Raw genomic sequence first — 19,199 nt, 5'->3', positions numbered from 1 at the left:
CACACTGCACACTGCCCTAACCCACCTGGACAAGAGGAATACCTATGTGAGAATGCTGTTCATCGACTACAGCTAGGCATTCAATACCATAGTACCCTCCAAGCTCGTCATCAAGCTCGAGACCCTGGGTCTCGACCCCGCCCTGTGCAACTGGGTACTGGACTTCCTGACGGGCCGCCCACAGGTGGTGAGGGTAGGCAACAACATCTCCTCCCCGCTGATCCTCAACACGGGGCCCCACAAGGGTGCGTTCTGAGCCCTCTCCTGTACTCCCTGTTCACCCACGACTGCGTGGCCATGCACGCCTCCAACTCAATCATCAAGTTTGCGGACGACACAACAGTGGTAGGCTTGATTACCAACAACGACGAGACGGCCTACAGGGAGGAGGTGAGGGCCCTCGGAGTGTGGTGTCAGGAAAATAGCCTCACACTCAACGTCAACAAAACTAAGGAGATGATTGTGGACTTCAGGAAACAGCAGAGGGAACACCCCCCTATCCACATCGATGGATCAGTAGTGGAGAGGGTAGCAAGTTTTAAGTTCCTCGGCATACACATCACAGACAAACTGAATTGGTCCACTCACACTGACAGCGTCGTGAAGAAGGCGCAGCAGCGCCTCTTCAACCTCAGGAGGCTGAAGAAATTCGGCTTGTCACCAAAAGCACTCACAAACTTCTACAGGTGCACAATCGAGAGCATCCTGGCGGGCTGTATCACCGCCTGGTACGGCAACTGCTCCGCCCTCAACCGTAAGGCTCTCCAGAGGGTAGTGAGGTCTGCACAACGCATCACCGGGGCAAACTACCTGCCCTCCAGGACACCTACACCACCCGATGTTACAGGAAGGCCATAAAGATTATCAAGGACATCAACCACCCGAACCACTGCCTGTTCACCCCGCTATCATCCAGAAGGCGAGGTCAGTACAGGTGCATCAAAGCTGGGACCGAGAGACTGAAAAACAGCTTCTATCTCAAGGCCATCAGACTGTTAAACAGCAATCACTAACATTGAGTGGCTGCTGCCAACACACTGTCATTGACACTGACCCAACTCCAGCCACTTTAATAATGGGAATTGATGGGAAATGATGTAAATATATCACTAGCCACTTTAAACAATGCTACCTTATATAATGTTACTTACCCTACATTATTCATCTCATATGCATATGTATATACTGTACTCTAGATCATTGACTGCATTCTTATGTCACTAGCCACTTTAACTATGCCACTTTGTTTACTTTGTCTACATACTCATCTCATATGTATATACTGTACTCGATACCATCTACTGTATGCTGCTCTGTACCATCATTCATTCATATATCCTTATGTACATATTCCTTATCCCCTTACACTGTGTATAAGACAGTAGTTTTGGAATTGTTAGTTAGATTACTTGTTGGTTATCACTGCATTGTCGGAACTAGAAGCACAAGCATTTCGCTACACTCGCATTAACATCTGCTAACCATGTGTATGTGACAAATAAAATTTGATTTTGATTTGATTTGATTTGCCAAAGAGACGGCCCAGCTCATGGTGCAGCACGTCTTCCGGATCCATGGACTCCCGGTGGACATGGTCTCCGACCGGGTTCCTCAGTTCTAGTCCCGGTTCTGGAAGGCGTTCTGCACACTCATTGGGTCATCGGCCAGCCTGTCCTCCAGGTTCCACCCTCAGTCCAACGGCCAGTCAGAGCAAGCCAATCAAGACCTTGAGACCACTCTACGCTGCCTTGTCTCCGTCAACCCCACCACCTGGAGCCAGCAACTCGTGTGTGTTGAATAAGCCCGCTACACCATCCCCTGCTCTGCCAACAGACTCTCGCCTTTCGAGGGCAACACCCTCCCCTGCTCTTCCCGGAGCAAGAGGAAGAGGCCGGCATACCATCGGGCCAGATGTTTGTCCGCCACTGTCGCCGTACCTGGAAGAGAGCCCAGTCGGCTCTTCTCAAGACTACCTCCAGGTATAGGCGACAAGCGGACTGACACCGGACTCCGGCTCCCCGGTGTCGTCTCGGGAAGAGGGTATGGCTGTCTACTTGAGATCTGCCCCTCCGGGTGGAGTCCTGCAAACTTTCCCCCCATTGTACTGGCCCTTTCCCCATCCTCACAATGATTAGCCCCTTCTGCTGTTCATCTTCTGTTGCCCCGTACCCTCCGTATACATCCCACTTTTCATGTGTCTAGGATTAAAACTATGTCTCACAGCCCTTTGTCTCCTGTTTCGGACTCTGATCTGGATTGTTGACCACTGCCTGCCATTGACCTGTCGTTTGCCTGCCCCCGTTTTTATTATAAACTTTTGTTACTTCACAACTGTCTGCATCTGGGACAGTTGATACCTTGATACCATGATACCATGTGGAGAAGTACAGCTATAGTGAGGGGCAACTTATTGGTTTGGTCAGGGCCAATATGAGAGAAAAAGTTTATCCTGTATCGGAGTGTAGCTATCAAGTTAAGTTTGAGAATCTTAGCAATACAATGTGTTCTATACAGCTGTCAACATTCTACAAAGAAAGATACACTTAATCAATTATCATTAACCAGAATATATCATCATTCAAATCAAACTTTATTTATACAGCACATTTTTTATGTATTTCAAGGTGTTCAAATGAATGTATTGAAAGGCATGTGGCACTTAACATCTTCCATCTTGGCAGGTCTCTGTAGGTGACCAGGTGATTCCCTCTATGCCTCCGTGGAGCTGAATACATACAGGTAGCCATGCAGCCTATTTTGGTGGGTCACAATTTCAGCCGTACGGATGTGGAATGCTAATGGAGGAAGCCAGCCGTGCCCAACTAGGTGCAGTCAGTGGAGGACCTGTACCTGGCTGAAGACTACAACCCTCTGTCCTGAGAGCCCACAGAGGAGGATCTTCAGTAGCTAAGGAACCATCTCTGGGGCAGGTTCAGTGGAATGGCATGTCTCCCTGAACCTGAGCCAGAACAACTGCTACCCTCCCTGTCATTCCTGTCTGTACTGGAAATTGTAAAAAATAATTTAAATTTAAATTTAAAAAAGGCACCTCGGGCAAACTGGCATCCTGGTTGGCATGGCGCTGTTGGTGGAGCAGCCGAAAGCTATATGGCAGGCAACAGTTCGACATTGCACCAACCCCAACTGACACACCATGAGAAGATGGAGGTTGACAGCCATAAATTATGGAGCAGTGGTTAGGGCCAAGCGTGTTACTCCATCACTGCTAAAAAAGGGTCCTCAGATCAAATGGCTACAGGGATGGATGTGCAGGAGGGCTTTTGTTCACGGGGTCTGGGATTCTGGGTGGGCACCACAGCTGTGTTGGAGGTCAAGTGTCCCTATGGTGCAAGGGACCTTACTATTGAAGAGACAGTGAAGTTGAAGGATTCCTATATGAAGGAAGGAGGGTTTTACTGCCTCTGTGAAGACAATCCTTCCTGGCACCAGGTCCAACGTCAACTCCACATCATTGGAAGGGATATCTGCTTCTTCGTTGTGTGAACCACCAAAGCCTCCATCACCATCCCCATCCAGCATGACAATGTCTGACAGACTCCTATTGCTCCGCTTGTCAGCAACTGTTTTCAGGGAAGCCAATGGTCCAAAATTATTCCACATAGTTCATACAAACACACTAGGCTCCCAGAATAGGTAATTGTCACACCCTGATCTGTTTCAGCTGTCTTTGTGCTTGTCTCCACCAACCTCCGGGTGTCACCCATCTTCCCCATTATCCCCTGTGTATTTATCACTGTGTTCTCTGTTTGTCTGTTGCCAGTTCATTTTGTTTCGTGAAACCTACCAGTGTTTGTTCCCCTGCTCCTGTTTGTTCTTTCTCCTGTTTTCTAGTCCTTCACGGTGTTGACCATTCTGCCTGCCCTGACACTGAGCCTGCCTGCCGTTCTATACCTTGCCCCACCTCACTGGTCTATTGACCCCTGCCTGCCCGAACCCTGAGACTGCCTGCCGTTCTGGACCTTTTGCACCCTCTCTGGATTAATGACCTCTGCCTCCCTTTGACCTGTTGTTTGCCTGCCCCTGTACTAGAAATAAACTTTTGATTCTTCGACACTGTCTGCATCTGGCTCATACCTGAAAAGTGATAGTTATATTACATACAAGTTTTGTTCAAAGCAGCCAACTAAAGTAATGTAGTTAATTTGATCATGGGCACAGTGGGAATTTATCTGTGATGTTCAAATAATTTCTTGCTCCCTGTGTCTTACTAGCTGAAGGTCCCAGTCATCCCTGCCTATACCTGAAATTGTTGAAAAACAAGTGAACAATGAATAAAGATCATACACAAACAATAGGCTCCTAGAATAGGTTATATTACATTCAAGTGTTGCTCAAAGCAGCCAACTAAAGTAATGTAGTTAACGTAAGTTCAATCACAAAGGCTGGTCTGAGTGCATCTCCTCCCAGTTTCATTCACTAGTACGACACAATTCATATTGCATTTTATAATGGGCACAGTGGGAATTTATAGCTGTGATGTTTAAATTACGTCTTACCCCCAGAGTTAGAGAGAGTAACTCATTTCCAGCATATCTCCTTGCTGAGGATGGCGTTGATTATGCACTGATCTCGTGGGGTGAGCCTGGTGTTTCGCATGTCACTCCACATCTCTAAAACATGGGGAAAAGGGGACATAAAGTAAAAATGTGGATGCATTTATGAATTCTATGTTTTACACAATATTGTATCATATTTGACGAGTTACTGACCTGTCCGTCCACAGGCTCGATCTGTTGTAGTCTCTACAACTTGACACTTGCACTCAGATCACACTGGCAAAGGATGTCCGTGCACCAGATGGCACAAGGGATGCACTCCTTTTGGACTGGAAAACAAAGAGACATTAGGTCAGTGGTGGGTCTTTCTCAATGCCCTATCAACATCTTTATCTGGACAGAAAATGCATTGTTTATCATAACACAAACCCACCTTGGACAATGTGACAAATGGTCCCTCAACACCCAATCCTCATGCCTCATTGTTCGTTCTTTTTTCCCAATCAACAGTCTGGATCTTTCTCTGGTAAATACAGGGCCATTTCTCTTTCCCACCGGAAAATTACAGATACAGACCTGATTGTTGCCACTGGGTTTCCAGTCCACCAACCTGAAAGATTTAAAAAAAAACTTTTACTAGCTAGCTAAGTTGATTAGTAAAATGGTCAAATCTATATTAAAATCTACACTTGACTAAAGTAACTGTAAAATGGACTGGGCTTTCATCTCTATCTGCACATCTAAAATCCTACAATGTGAATGGGACATTTCTGCTGGGATGGAATTATCTGGAATGCTCAACTAGATGATCAGGACTGTCTAGAGTACTATTTGCCGAAGAGGTTTAGTATTGTGATGAGCTATACGACTGTACTTCTGATTCTAATTATCAACGGGGAAGTTAAAACCCTCAGCGGTGAGGTCGTTGAGGAGGACAAACAGTGATAGGGGGATCATCTGAAAGGGACTGACATGCAGGGATGGAACATAAGGATTTTGGGCACTCGCCAGCAGACCACAATTTTCTACTAGCCCGGGTCCTAAATCTGTGGCATGCGATGTTTGTAAATTTTGGCACATTTTCATTTCACAGCCATTTCACTGTTGTGTCAGGCTAGTTTGGCACATTGTCTACTAGCCCAGTCTGAAAAGTACTATCCTCGGGCTAGTTTAATTTCCATCCCTGTTGACGTGTATAACTGACTTCACAGGTCATTTTATTAGTCGTGTAACTATGCACTCGTGGAACAAAACCGTTTTGTGTTTTGTACGGGAAAACATTGAACCCACAAGTCCTTTGATAGCCAGCTAGTTAACGTTAGGTCACCGTTCATGTAGTCATACTTTTCCCTGTGGTGACATGTTAATTAATGTTAAATAATGTTAGCTAGTTAGCGCTAATCACTAACGTTAGGCACATTTGCTAATTCAGAAGAATGGCGCCGGAGGGGATGTCTGCCGTTTTACGGGCTCTTAACCAATTGTGCTATTTTGTGTATTTTTTCACACTGTTTGTAACTTATTTTGTACATAATGTTGATGCTACCATCTCTTATGACCGAAAAGAGCTTCCGGATATCAGAACAGCGATTACTCACCTCGAACTGGATGAAGATTTTTTCTTTAATGAGTCCGACGCAAAGGATATAAGTAATGTTGCTCCCAGACAAGGCCCAAATCCCTGTCATTCACGTGAAGAAAATAAGTAAATACAGGGGGTGGAGGTCAGGGTGCCTTGTGAGTATTCGTCGGTGAGTAGTTAATGGTAGTCTCGAGGTATAGTACCTCATGATAACCTGTAGAACACACTATCTACCAAGAGAGATTTCATCTATATTTTTCGTAGCCGCCTATTTACCACCACAAACCGAAGCTGGCACTAAGACCTTACTCAACGAGCTGTATAAAGCCGTAAGCAAACAAGAAAATGCTCATCCAGAAGCGGTGCTTCTAGTGGCCGGGGACTGTGTGGTGCCAGGAAAACAACCTCTCCCTTAACATGAACAAGACAAAGGAGATGATCGTGGACTACAGGAAAAGGAGGACCGAACAAGCACCCATTCACGTCGTTGGAGTTGAAGTGGAGCGGGTCGAGATTTTCAAGTACCTTGGTGTCCAAACTATCATGGTCCAAACACACCAAGAAAGTAATGAAGATGTGGCTTTTTCCCCCTCAGGAGACTGAAAATATTTGGCATGGGTCCATAGATCCTCAAAAAGTTATACAGCTGCACCATCGAGAGCATCCTGGTCGGTTGCATCACCGCCTGGTATGGCAACTGCTCGGCATCTGACCGTAAGACGCTAACGGGGCTAGGGAGTAAAGGATTACATGTTACATTTAAGGGATTACAAAAAAAATGGTAAATGTAATCCATTACGTTACCAAGAAAAAATTATATAATCAGATTACAGATACTTTGGAAAAACTAGATGATTACTTCAAGGATTACTTTTCAATTCAGAAAGGATGTTTCGAGAAAAACATATTTCACACTTTCCTGTTTTCTCAATGACATTCTAATCAGCATTGAAAAATTGCGCACGTTTAAGTTTGTTCCACCTGAGCGAGTCTGACCACAAGACAGAGACCACTATGATGACACACCAAATGTGTTTGATCGATCGTGGGAAAAGCACAGCAATAGGCTTTGGTCCAAGGTATGTCTTCCAATGGTGCGACTGCTGTCGGCATCCAAAGATTATCCAACTTCCATAAAGGCTTGGAGGTAAGGATGACAGCAGTGATGTAGTCTACGGCGATACAGATAACACTTATTGATTTCTTCATAGCGCATGTATGTGAATCACACTGCTGCTCCCTCCCTTTAGCTATTTGCGATTTACAGATTGTGGTCGTTGTGGATGGTGGTTCACAAATCTAAATGTGTATTTGAACCCAATAATGGTTGAATTCAAGAAGTTTAATCATTGTTTTTGAAACCAGTGGACAACCAGTGAAAAATGCGCTCTTGCAACAGCTGCATAGTGCGGATCCCAGCCAATGTAATATACGCTGATAAAAAAAATCTATAGGCCTAATGGACACATGCTCAAACTCGCACACATTTGATAGACTTAAAGGGGTAACCTGTAGTTAATAAATAACAGTCTATCATTACTTTAAGACATGAAGGTCAGTCAATGTGGAAAATATCAAGAACTTTGAAAGTTTCTTCAAGTGGAGTAGCAAAAACCATCAAGCACCATGATGAAACTGGCTCTCATGAGGACCGCCACAGGAAAGGAAGACCCAGAGTTACATCTGCTGCAGATTCTTTTATTTATTTCACCTTTATTTAACCAGGTAGGCTAGTTGAGAGCAAGTTCTCATTTACAACTGTGACCTGGCCAAGAATAAAGCAAAGCAGTTAGACACATACAACAACACAGAGTTACACATGGAATAAACAAACATACAGTCAATATTTACAGTAGAAAAGAAATCTATATACAGTGTGTGCAAATGAGGTAAGATAAGGGAGGTAAGGCAACAAATAGGCCATGGTGACAAAGTAATTACAATATACCAATTAAACACTGGGGTGATTAATGTAAAGATGAATGTGCAAGTAGAGATACTGGGGTGCAAAGGAGCAAGATAAATAAATAAATACAGTAGGGGGATGAGGTAGATTGGATGGGCTATTTACAGATGGGCTATGTAATGGTGCAGTGATCTGTGAGCTGCTCTGACAGCTGGTACTTAAAGCTAGTGAGGGAGATATGAGTCTCCAGCTTCAGTGATTTTTGCAGTTCATTGGCAGCAGAGAATTGGAAGGAAAGGTGGTCAAAGGAGGAATTGGCTTTGGGGGTGACTAGTGAGATATACCTGCTGGAGCGCGTGCTATGGGTGGATACTGCTAAGGTGACCAGTGAGCTGAGATAAGGCAGGGCTTTACCTAGCAGAGACAGATGATAAATTCATTAGAATAACTGCACCTCAGATTGCAGCCCAAATAAATGCTTCACAGAGTTCAAGTAACAGACACATCTCAACATCAACTGTTGACAAACAAGGAACAAAGAAACTACTACTAATGGACACCAATAAGAATAAGAGACTTGCTTGGGCCAAGACACATGAGCAATAGACATTAACCCCGTGGAAATCTGTCCAAATTCGAGATTTTTGGTTCTAACCGTCGTTGTGAAATGACGAGTAGGTGAAAGGATGATCTCCGCATGTGTGGTTCCCACCATGAAGCATGGAGGAAGAGGTGGGATTGTGTGGGGGTGCTTTGCTGGTGACACTGTCTGTGATTTATTTAGAATTCAAGGCACACTTAACCAGCATGGCTACCACAGCATTCTGCAGCAATACACCATCCCATCTAGTTTGCGCTTAGTGGGACTATCATTTGTTTTTCAACAGGACAATGACCCAATACACCTGCAGGCTGTGTAAGTGTTATTTGACCAAGGAGGAAAGTGATGGAGTGCTGCATCAGATGACCTGGCCTCCACAATCACCTGACCTAAACCCAATTGAGATGGTTTGGGATAAGTTGGACCGCAGAGTGATGGAAAAACAGCCAACAAGTGCTCAGCATATGTGGAAACTCCTTCAAAACTGTTGGAAAAGCATTCCAGGAGAAGCTGGTTGAGAGAATGCCAAGAGTGTACAAAGCTGTCAACAAGGCAAAGGGTGGCTACTTTGAAGAATTTCAAATATAAAATATATTTTGATTTGTTTAACACTTTTTTGGTTACTACATGATATCATATGTGTTATTTCATAGTTTTGATGTCTTCACTATTATGAAGAAATTTAGAAAATAGTCAAAAATAAAGAAAAACCCTTGAATGAGTAGGTGTTCAAACATTTGACTGGTACTCTATATATTTTAATTCTTGAAGAATATAACATAACTGTAACACTCCATGAGAACCCAAAATATAAGCTTGTTTTTCTCCAATGTTTGTAAACATTGTAAATGTAAATACACACTGTATACCCTCATAATATGGTTAAAACAATCATGTTGCTATCATGGATGGCCAGTCTTTAAATTCATAGCCCTGTCTATTAATCTGAGAGTGGTTACATTTCTCCAGGCCTATCCCTCAGCTTTTTACCAAAACAGAGGTCCAACAATTTTGTTATTTTTTCATCTGATGATTTTCCCTTTAAACAGCTGCATATTATCAAGATATCAAAGTGTCACCAACAAAAATGTAAACAATAGGCCTATAGCAAATACAGCATATGACATACATTTTTCACATGTAAATAGCACTTTTTAGTGGCGCTCAAAGCATGCCATTCCATGAGCGCAGCATTTATTTTTCAACTCGAATCAATGAGCCCCAATCAGGTCTCTATGACAACAAAATCATAAACAACAGAGTAGGGCTGGCTAATAAGTCCTTAGTTTTGGGGTTATGCTCAGGTAAAAACTATTTGGCTAATCTATACTTCCATATTTCCAAGTACTATTCTTGAAGATCAAGGGGTATAACATTTATTGAAATGACTGGAATTCTGACAGACTTTGGTTTTTAATGTAAAGATATAATTTAATAATATTATTATATGTAGTAGAAAGCAATGGGTTAGAAGAAGCCTACATTACCAACACAAAAAAACCATTTAACATCTATATATGGCCAGCTATGTAAACTTTAACATTGATTTATCCTGCAATAGATATCGTTCAATTGGTAACATACAGTTGAAGTCGGAAGTTTACATACACTTAGGTTGGAGTCATTAAAACTTGTTTTCAACCACTCCACAAATGTCTTGCTATCAAACTATAGTTCTGGCAAGTCGGTTATGACATCTACTTTGTGCACAACACAGGTAATTTATCCAACAATTGGTTACAGACAGATTATTTCACTTACAATTCACTGTTTCACAATTCCAGTGGGTCAGAGGTTTACATGCTCTAAGTTGACTGTGCCTTTAAACAGCTTGGAAAATTCAGGAAAATGATGTCATGGCTTTAGAAGATTCTGATAGGCTAATTGACATAATTTGAGTCAATTGGAGGTGTACCTGTGGATGTATTTCAAGGCGTACCTTCAAACTCAGTGCCTCTTTGCTTGACATCATGGGGAAATCAAAAGAAATCAGCCAAGACCTCCACAACTTTGGTTCATCCTTGGGAGAAATTTCCAAATGCCTGAAGGTACCACGTTCATCTGTACAAACAATAGTACGCAAGTATAAACACCATGGGACCATGCAGCTGTCATACCGCGCAGGAAGGAGATGCGTTCTGTCTCCTAGAGATGAACGTACTGTGGTGCGAAAAGTGCAAATCAATCCCAGAACAGTAAAGAACCTTGTGAAGATACTGGAGGAAACAGGTACAAAGGTATCTATATCAACAGGAAAACGAGTCCTATATCGACATAACCTGAAAGGTCGCTCAGCAAGGAAGAAGCCAGACTATGGTTTGAAACTGCACATGGGGACAAAGATTGTACTTTTTGGAGAAATGTTCTCTGGTCTGATGAAACAAAAATAGAAATGTTTGGCCATAATGACCATCGTTATGTTTGGAGGAAAAAGGGGGAGGCTTGCAAGCCAAAGAACCGTGAAGCACGGGGGTGGAAGCATCATGTTGTGGGGGTGCTTTGCTGCAGGAGGGACTAGTGCACTTCACAAAATAGATGGCATCATGAGGGAGGAAAATTACGTGGATATATTGAAGCAACATTTCAAGACATCAGTCAAGAAGTTAAAGCTTGGTCGCAAATGGGTCTTCCAAATGGACAATGACCCCAAGCATACTTCCAAAGTTGTGGCAAAATTGCTTAAGGACAACAAAGTCAAGGTATTGGAGTGGCCATCACAAAGCCCTGAACTCAATCCCATAGAAAATTTGTGGGCAGAATTGAAAAAGCGTGTGCGAGCAAGGAGGCCTACAAACCTGACTCAGTTACAACAGCTCTGTCAGGAGGAATGGGCCAAAATGCACCCAACTTATTGTGGGAAGGTTGTGGAAGGCTACCCAAAACGTTTGACTCTAGTTAAACAATTTAAAGGCAATGCCACCAAATACTAATATAGTGTATGTAAACTTCTGACCCACTGGGAATGTGATGATAGAAATAAAAGCTGAAATAAATCATTGTCTCTACTATTATTCTGACATTTCACATTCTTAAAATAAAGTGGTGATCCTAACTGACCTCAGATTGGTAATTTTTACTTGGATTAAATGTCAGTAATTGTGAAAAACTGAGTTTACAAGGTGTATGTAAACTTCCGACTTAAACTGTACAGTTTTGTCTTCTTCTAATGCCTCTTAAGGGGAAAGTAATCTAAAAGTAACTGAATGTGATCAAATTACGTTACTGAGTTTGGGTAATCCAAAAGTTACGTTACTGATTACAATTTTGGACAGGTAAGTAATAACTGTAATGGATTACATTTAGAAAGTGACCTACCCAACCCTGGGCGCTACAGGGGGTAGTGCGTACATCACTGGGGCCAAGCTTCCTGCCATCCAGGACCTATATTCTCGGCGGTGTCAGAAGAAGGCCCCAAAAAATGTCAAAGATCCCAGTCACCCAAGTCATAGACTGTTCTCTCTGCTACCGCACGACAACCGGTACCGGAGCGCCAAGTCTAGGTCCAAAAGGCTTCTTAACATCTTCTACCCCCAAGCCATAAAACTGCTTAATAATTAATCAAATGGCCACCCGGACTATTTGCATTGACCCCCCTTTGTTTTTACACCTCTGCTACTCGCTGTTTATTATCTATGCAGTCACTTTACCCCTAACTACATGTACAAATTACCTCGACTAAACTGTACCCCTGCACATTGACTCTGTATCCCCTGTATATAGCCTCATTATTGTTATTTTATTGTGTTACTTTTTATTTTTCACTTTTTACTTTTGTTTATTTAGTAAATATTTTGTTAACTCTATTTTCTTAAAACTGCATTGTTGGTTAAGGGCTTGTAAGTAAGCATTTCACGGTAAGGTCTACACACCTGTTGTATTCGGTGCATGTGACAAATCAAATTTGATTTGTTTCAACATGTCACCGCTTATTGGTAAAGTCCCACTACACCAGGGTGAGATATCGTGCAACGTTAGCTAGCTAATGTTAGCTAATGTAGATAACTAGCCAACCAAGGTGCCTAACTACCTAGCTCACCAGGCGATATTCAGCTAGCTGTATATCTGCCCTGGTAGGCTAACGTTAGCTAGCATGTCACCAAGTGAAAAAGTATGACTACGCAAACTGTGAGCTAACGTTATGTAGCTGGCTAGCTCACAAATAACTTAATAATAGGTAAATAATAAAATATCAAAACAGTCATTATGCTATCCTATGTTGGTTTTCTTTTTACTTGTAAGGAAAGTAAAGTGTGTTGTACACGTAACTACAGTCGGTGATTATCTAGCTAATTTTCAAAAGCATCTAGCTAACCACAGCTCTTTGACCAAAATAGCTTGTTAGCAGCTAGCAAACAGGGCTTACCTTATCACACAACTCCAGCGAAGCCTCTCACTCAGAGGACGGAAAACGATCAAATACACGTGTGCTTATCAAAGTAACGTTACTTGTTACAATCCGGTGTAGAGCACAGAACCATCCTTGCTTCTGATCGACGGAGAGATCTAAGGTTAGCTAGTTAGCTAAAAAGGCCAGGGTAATTTAAAAAATGAGAGTAATGAAAAATGCTACGGTAGCTAGCTAGGTCATTTGAAAAATGCTAAACAAGAATACACACAAGAAATACAAAATATCAATTATTTACACGAGAAACTAGAAAGGCTGTAATATCTACTTGCTAGGTTACTTATGGATGAGTTTGCATGAAGAAATGTGGAGGTTCTTTCCACCCTGCGCCTTGAGTGGTTACGTCAAAACTTGCATCAGGATGTGTAGTTCTGTATGATAGCCACATTAGCGGCAAATTAGCATTTTATTATTGGAAAGTTATTACAGAAGAATATACTGATAAAAGTTACCTTGTCTATGGTTATCAAAACATAATGCCAGGATAAGCATACACAAAACACAAACCTTATGAAGTAGTTTGAAATTACCCTACGGAAAAATGAATGGTGAAAAAACAATTGAAACCATTTTCGGGTTTTACAGCTAGGTTTTATGGGTATTATGGTTCATACTGTACTCAATTTACCAAGTTATTTAACAAAAAAAATATCAGATATCTGTGTACAACGCTGTAATCAATCAGGCACGATAAGGGAATTTTACAAAATGTGTTATAATAGAAAAGGCTGACTTTAATAAAAATAAACTGAAAGCATGCTTAATAAATTGCCCATAAAGCATTTTTTTATAAAGGAACTATAGGACAATTATTTCAGGTGTATTTAAAGATACACTATGCAGAAATTGTTCCTCTGTTTCCTGCTTGCTAATTTCAGTTTATGTGATAAAACAAGCAAGGATAGTGTAGATAATCATTGTACCATCTAAACAGCTGTGAAATATATTGTATTTTCAGCTATTTGAAGCTGGTGTACAAAACCGAAAGTAAAAGACTAAAAAATGAAACTTAAGAACGGGAAGCATGGAAATAGCTCACATAGAATAGATCTCCTGCTTCTTAATCTTGCTTTCAATGAGAATGACAGATCTATAACTCACTTTTCTATGTGAATTTGATCTAGTCCCCAAAAAGTTCCATATTGCAGCTTTAATATTTTATTTAACTAGGCAAATCAGTTAAGAACCTATTTGTATTTACACTGACCGCCTAGAAACAGTGGGTTAACTGGGCAGAAGGACCGTTTTTTTTTTTTACCTTGTCAGCTCGGGGATTCGATGTAGCAACAAATCAAATCAAATCAAATGTATTTATATAGCCCTTCGTACATCAGCTGATATATCAAAGTGCTGTACAGAAACCCCGCCTAAAACCCCAAACAGCAAGCAATGCAGGTGTAGAAGCACGGTGGCTAGGAAAAACTCCCTAGAAAGGCCAAAACCTAGGAAGAAACCTAGAGAGGAACCAGGCTATGTGGGGTGGCCAGTCAACTTCTGGCAACCTTTCTGTTACTGGCCCAACGCTCTAACCACTAGGCTAGCCTGCCTAAATAATAGTTTAATATTATGTTTACCAAGTAACTTCACCACCAACAAGTAATTTTTGGTCAGTTGATTTATGCAGGAGGCATCACTGCAAATCCCAGACTATTCATTACAAACGTGAGACATTACTATAAATAGGCCTTTCCTTTGTATGTTAACTACTAAGTTTTGAGCAGTACACAACACGCGTCCCTAAACCAACTATGTTCCATCATGGAAAAGGTCATGAGACACAAATCTATCAAAACTGCGCAATGATGAGGAGAATGTATAAACTACTTTTTCGGGTTTTAGATTCGGTGTTTTGACAATATTTTTTGGTCTATAATTTCAGATTTGCATTTAGTGGCGATACATTACTGATGAAAAGCTGCAAACCTCACTGACAGCAAAAAATGGATGTCAACAAATCTGCACATTTAACATTCCTCCATAGTTTACTTCCAATGCGTAATATCAATTTGGTTAATTGTGATTTAAATTAAAGTTATGTGTCTTGGTTAAATGATTATACTTGTTCAGCCCATGGATGACCGATTTGCGCCCAACCTCAGTGCCACTTTACACTTACCTGAAATCGCTGTATGGATGAATAATCCAATTACCGGCCGATTTGACGCGCTGTTGTTCCTTTTCAACAGCTTTTTGGCTCCCAAACATACGCAGTGAAAATTTATTAACTCCAGGCTGAAGCATGGAACTAAATTGCCGCTGCATGTATGTTCGATTGTCATTTGGTTCCCATTCATCTGTCACAACCTGGGATATATCCTCAGATTTAAAACATGAGACAGAATTCATCTTCTGTTGGTTCTGTACAGAGGACGATGCTTTTCTACTAGGGGCATTTGAGAAGGAAACTCGGGGGTCCTTTTTCACAGTGGCAGTAGTTGTTGCCCCGGTCACCTCGGTCCCTTGCCCCTGTGCTAAGGTCCCCGCTGAGGTAATATAACCGTCCATGCTGGCGACTCTTGAATTACATCTAGACTGCCTTTTCCCGTCGTCGGGTTCAACTATTCCTGCTGTCTGCTTCTCCTGCCTAAAATATGATGGAGGACAGGCTCCCAGAAATGTCGGGGTCCCTTCTGCAATCTCCGCTTTTGTTGCATATCATACCGGTAATGCCTTCACCTGTCCAACCAGTAGCCAACCCGGTTAGCGCTGTTCCTGTGGCTGAGTCCTGTTCAGCCCTGTAGTCTGAGGCGCCACCGCCAGCAGCATCTCCCTGGCAAAACAGAGCACTGTTTGTGGCGCGTGTAGGAACACTAGGTGCGGACTCCTCGCCTTGCATGAGCCACAGCTCATTGTTATTCGAGTTCTTGCAGTTCTTGTTGACGCTGCTCCCCCTCCTGGTGTAAATTTCTTAATCTTTATACTTCCAAGGTTCCTATCACCTCCACCACCAAAGGAGCCGGTGTTGTGCCGAAAATTTCCCCCCTGCCAGAATCCTCCTCCCCACTTCGCGTGAACGCACACACACTCAATTCTTCATTGCTTCGATTTGCATGCTAATTGATATTTCTGATCTGCGTTTCATTATTTTTTTTATATCGGTTTGATCGCGGGGGAGGCACTAGTAATGTCTGCAGTTTTCGGTTTGGCTATTTGTTTCAAGTGTATTAGTCTATAAATAAATCTATTTGCCAAACTTCGTCATCTCTCCCATGTCTTATTCGAATAGTAGTTGATCTGAAATGTTTATTGCTTTTCTACATTTTACTCCCTCTCTGTTTAATATAACACACATACATTAATTATTAATTTCGGTTGCCTATCCTGAAATGAAGTTTGTTCAATAGAAAGTATTTGACTCTAGACACAAAATTAAGGAAATTAGAAGTGGGGATTTTGGCAGGCTAAAAATCGAGGAGGGAGTACAATGTAGGCAAGCAATAAATTACAATATTCAATGATTACATTTCTCATTAACAGGTTATAGGCTACATGTGAACCACAAAGTCAGAACAGTAGCGGAAATTAAGAGGGGAAAATAGACTAAATTATTAGGGTAAGGCACATGGGCTACTTAAAAAAAAAAGATATATATTTAACCTTTATTTAACCATGTTGTTGGGGATGGAAATTTCAGATTTTTTGGTGGCCTTCCTAAGCTAGGATTCAGACACGGCTAGGACATCAGGGTTGGCGGTGCTAAAGCAGAGAATAAAACAAACTTAGGAAGAGGCTTCTGATGTTAACATGCATTAAACCAAGGCATTTACACTTTTCAGAAGTCAACAAATGATAGCGCCTGGGGAATAGGAGTGGAACTGGGGGCTATAGGGCCTGGGTTAACCTTTATATCACCAGAGGAACAGAGGAGGAGTAGGATAAGGGTATGGCTAAAGGCTATAAGAACTGGTCGTCTAGTGCATTGGGGACAGAGAATAAAAGGAGCAGATTTCTAGGCGTGGAATAATAGATTCAAGGCATAATGTAGAGACAAGGGTATGGTAGAATGTGAGTACAGTGGAGGTAAACCTAGGTGTTGAGTGACGATGAGAGAGCACCAGTCTCTGGTAGCACCAGTTAAGCCAGGTGAGGTCTCCGCATGTGTGTGGGGTGGGACAAAAGAGCTATCAAAGGCATTTTGAGCGGGACTCAGGGCTCTATAGTGAAATAAAAATAAGTACTAGCCAAGACAGAGCGGCATATTGACATTAGAGAGAGGCATAACAATCACAGTTGTTGATCAGGAGAGCTAAGACAACAATGGGTAAATGGCAATGAATGTGCAGAGCGGGTCAGTTAGGTACATACAGGACCTGAGTTCGAGGCTGGGGTCGACAGGTAAACAAAATGTTTACCGTGTTATTGAAACAGTCCAGGGGGCATCAGCTGTGTAGCCGAGGGATCATAGGGTCACAAGAGCAGCAATAGGTGAGTCAGGGTGCCGTTTGATAGTCACTACTACTCTAGGCGAGCAGGGGACACAGCATTCAGAAAAGTTAGCGGGCCGGGGCTAGTAGATGGTTCTTTGGTGACATCGTAACAGAATAGCCTGTTGAGACCACATCGGGCGATCACGTCGGCAGTCCAGTCGTGATGGCTGGACTCTGTGTCGACAATAAAGGGTCCAGGCCAATTGGCAAAGGAGGTATTGTAGCCCTAGAATTAGCTGGTATTTGGGCCTAGCTCAAGGCTAGCTGGTGCTTGCTTCGGGACAGAGGCGTTAGTTAACAGTAGCCACTCGTTTGCAGCTAGTTAGCTGCGATGATCCGGAGTAATGATCCGGTGTAATGATCCTGAGCGGCAGGAATCCGGTGATATGGTAGAGAGAAGCAGTCCGATATGCTCTGGGTTGATATCGCGCTGATATCTTGTTGATATCATGCAGTCCGATATGCTCTGGGTTGATATCGCGCTGATATCGTGTTGATATCATGCAGTCCGATATGCTCTGGGTTGATATCGCGCTACTAACAGCTTACTACAAAACATATACTTAGCATTTCTTTATTAGCTACAGTATGCATATCTCTCTGGTATATTGCATCATTTATGCAGCGGCATACAATACATTTTTGGACTCACCTTGTTGTGCTGTTCTCACTTGAACAGGAAGGTGGTGTAATGGTAATTTCTTTTGTCATCAAACTTTGTCATCAAAGTCTTGCATTCTCTGGATTAATGGTGCTTTCAAAACAACTGGGAAATCGAAGAAGAAGAAAAAAAATTGAATCATGATGACGTCAGTGATCTTCATGTCGTAGCTCTAGAAAGAGGCCTGAGTTCCCGATTTACAATTCCGAGTTGGATGACCGTTCAAAATATTTTTTCCCAGTCGTAGCTCGTTTTTCCAGAGTTCCCAGTTGTCTTGAACTTACTAAAGTCAGATTTTGCAGTTCCAAGTTAACAGTTGTTTTGAGCGGGGCACAAATCATTCTTCATTGACAGCATGGTCAATGTTGACTGTTTATCATTTTAAACTAGGAAAAAAGACCCTTAATCTTAGACTTGGGACCACACAGTCACAGCCACTCCACTGAATAGAAGGCTAATGATTGTTTGGCGATGCCTGCAGTTAGCCACTGATTCCTTCCAAACCAATCATTGTTGAATTTGCGATTTCCAACTTTTTGTGTAACGTTTATGTCCAATGGCCGATGAGCACCAATACGTTTTATCTATAATTTCTCTTCATTATTTCTCTTCAATTGACAAGGATTAAAAAGGATTTGCCAGTAGATTGTCGACTTGATTCATGATGATGACTGCTAGCGAAGATTTTGAAAGTGTGATGTTGACATAATCAGTCCAATCAAAGCTACTGTAGATATGAGGATTTGACATTTTATCTGTGGCCAATTAATTACCTTGAGCCTTCTTGGATGGAGACTTCTAATGTAACTCTATGGCAGCACCCAAGGGGCTAGAATTATCTACATCTACCCTTAGACTTGGTAGTGACGCAGTGTCCCCATGAGTGAGAGAACACTGAGCCAATCACGGCACAACGCTCTGTATTTACTGCTGGCTTGCCCCACCACCACAGAAAGCAATGAGCTAAGCTGAAACAGCTGCATTTTTGAGCTGCTTTACTCAAGAAATAAAAAAAGAGACCATGTTTATATGCAGCGTTATTAACTCAATGATATACAGTACCAGTCAAACGTTTGGACACCTACTCATTCCAGGGTTTT

General features: G+C 42.2%; 1 long non-coding RNA gene and 1 pseudogene across 1 annotated transcript; both read right to left on the bottom strand.

Moving 5' to 3' along the window:
* LOC115109265 (potassium/sodium hyperpolarization-activated cyclic nucleotide-gated channel 2-like) overlaps nucleotides 1-15,862 on the bottom strand; it is a 103,484-nt pseudogene extending 87,622 nt beyond the window's left edge.
* On the bottom strand, nucleotides 2,572-6,908 carry LOC115109266 (uncharacterized). The gene is made up of 4 exons (XR_003860489.2): nucleotides 4,951-6,908; nucleotides 4,731-4,846; nucleotides 4,518-4,631; nucleotides 2,572-3,581 (listed from the first exon to the last, which is right to left on the bottom strand). It is a non-coding gene; the product is annotated as an uncharacterized LOC115109266 (long non-coding RNA).
* Nucleotides 15,863-19,199: the final 3,337 nt, after the last annotated feature.

Source organism: Oncorhynchus nerka, linkage group LG25 (genome assembly GCF_034236695.1).
Source record: "Oncorhynchus nerka isolate Pitt River linkage group LG25, Oner_Uvic_2.0, whole genome shotgun sequence".
NCBI lineage: Eukaryota > Metazoa > Chordata > Actinopteri > Salmoniformes > Salmonidae > Oncorhynchus > Oncorhynchus nerka.
Note: the sequence above shows the minus strand (reverse complement) of the source record. Positions and strands in the feature narration are given on the sequence as shown.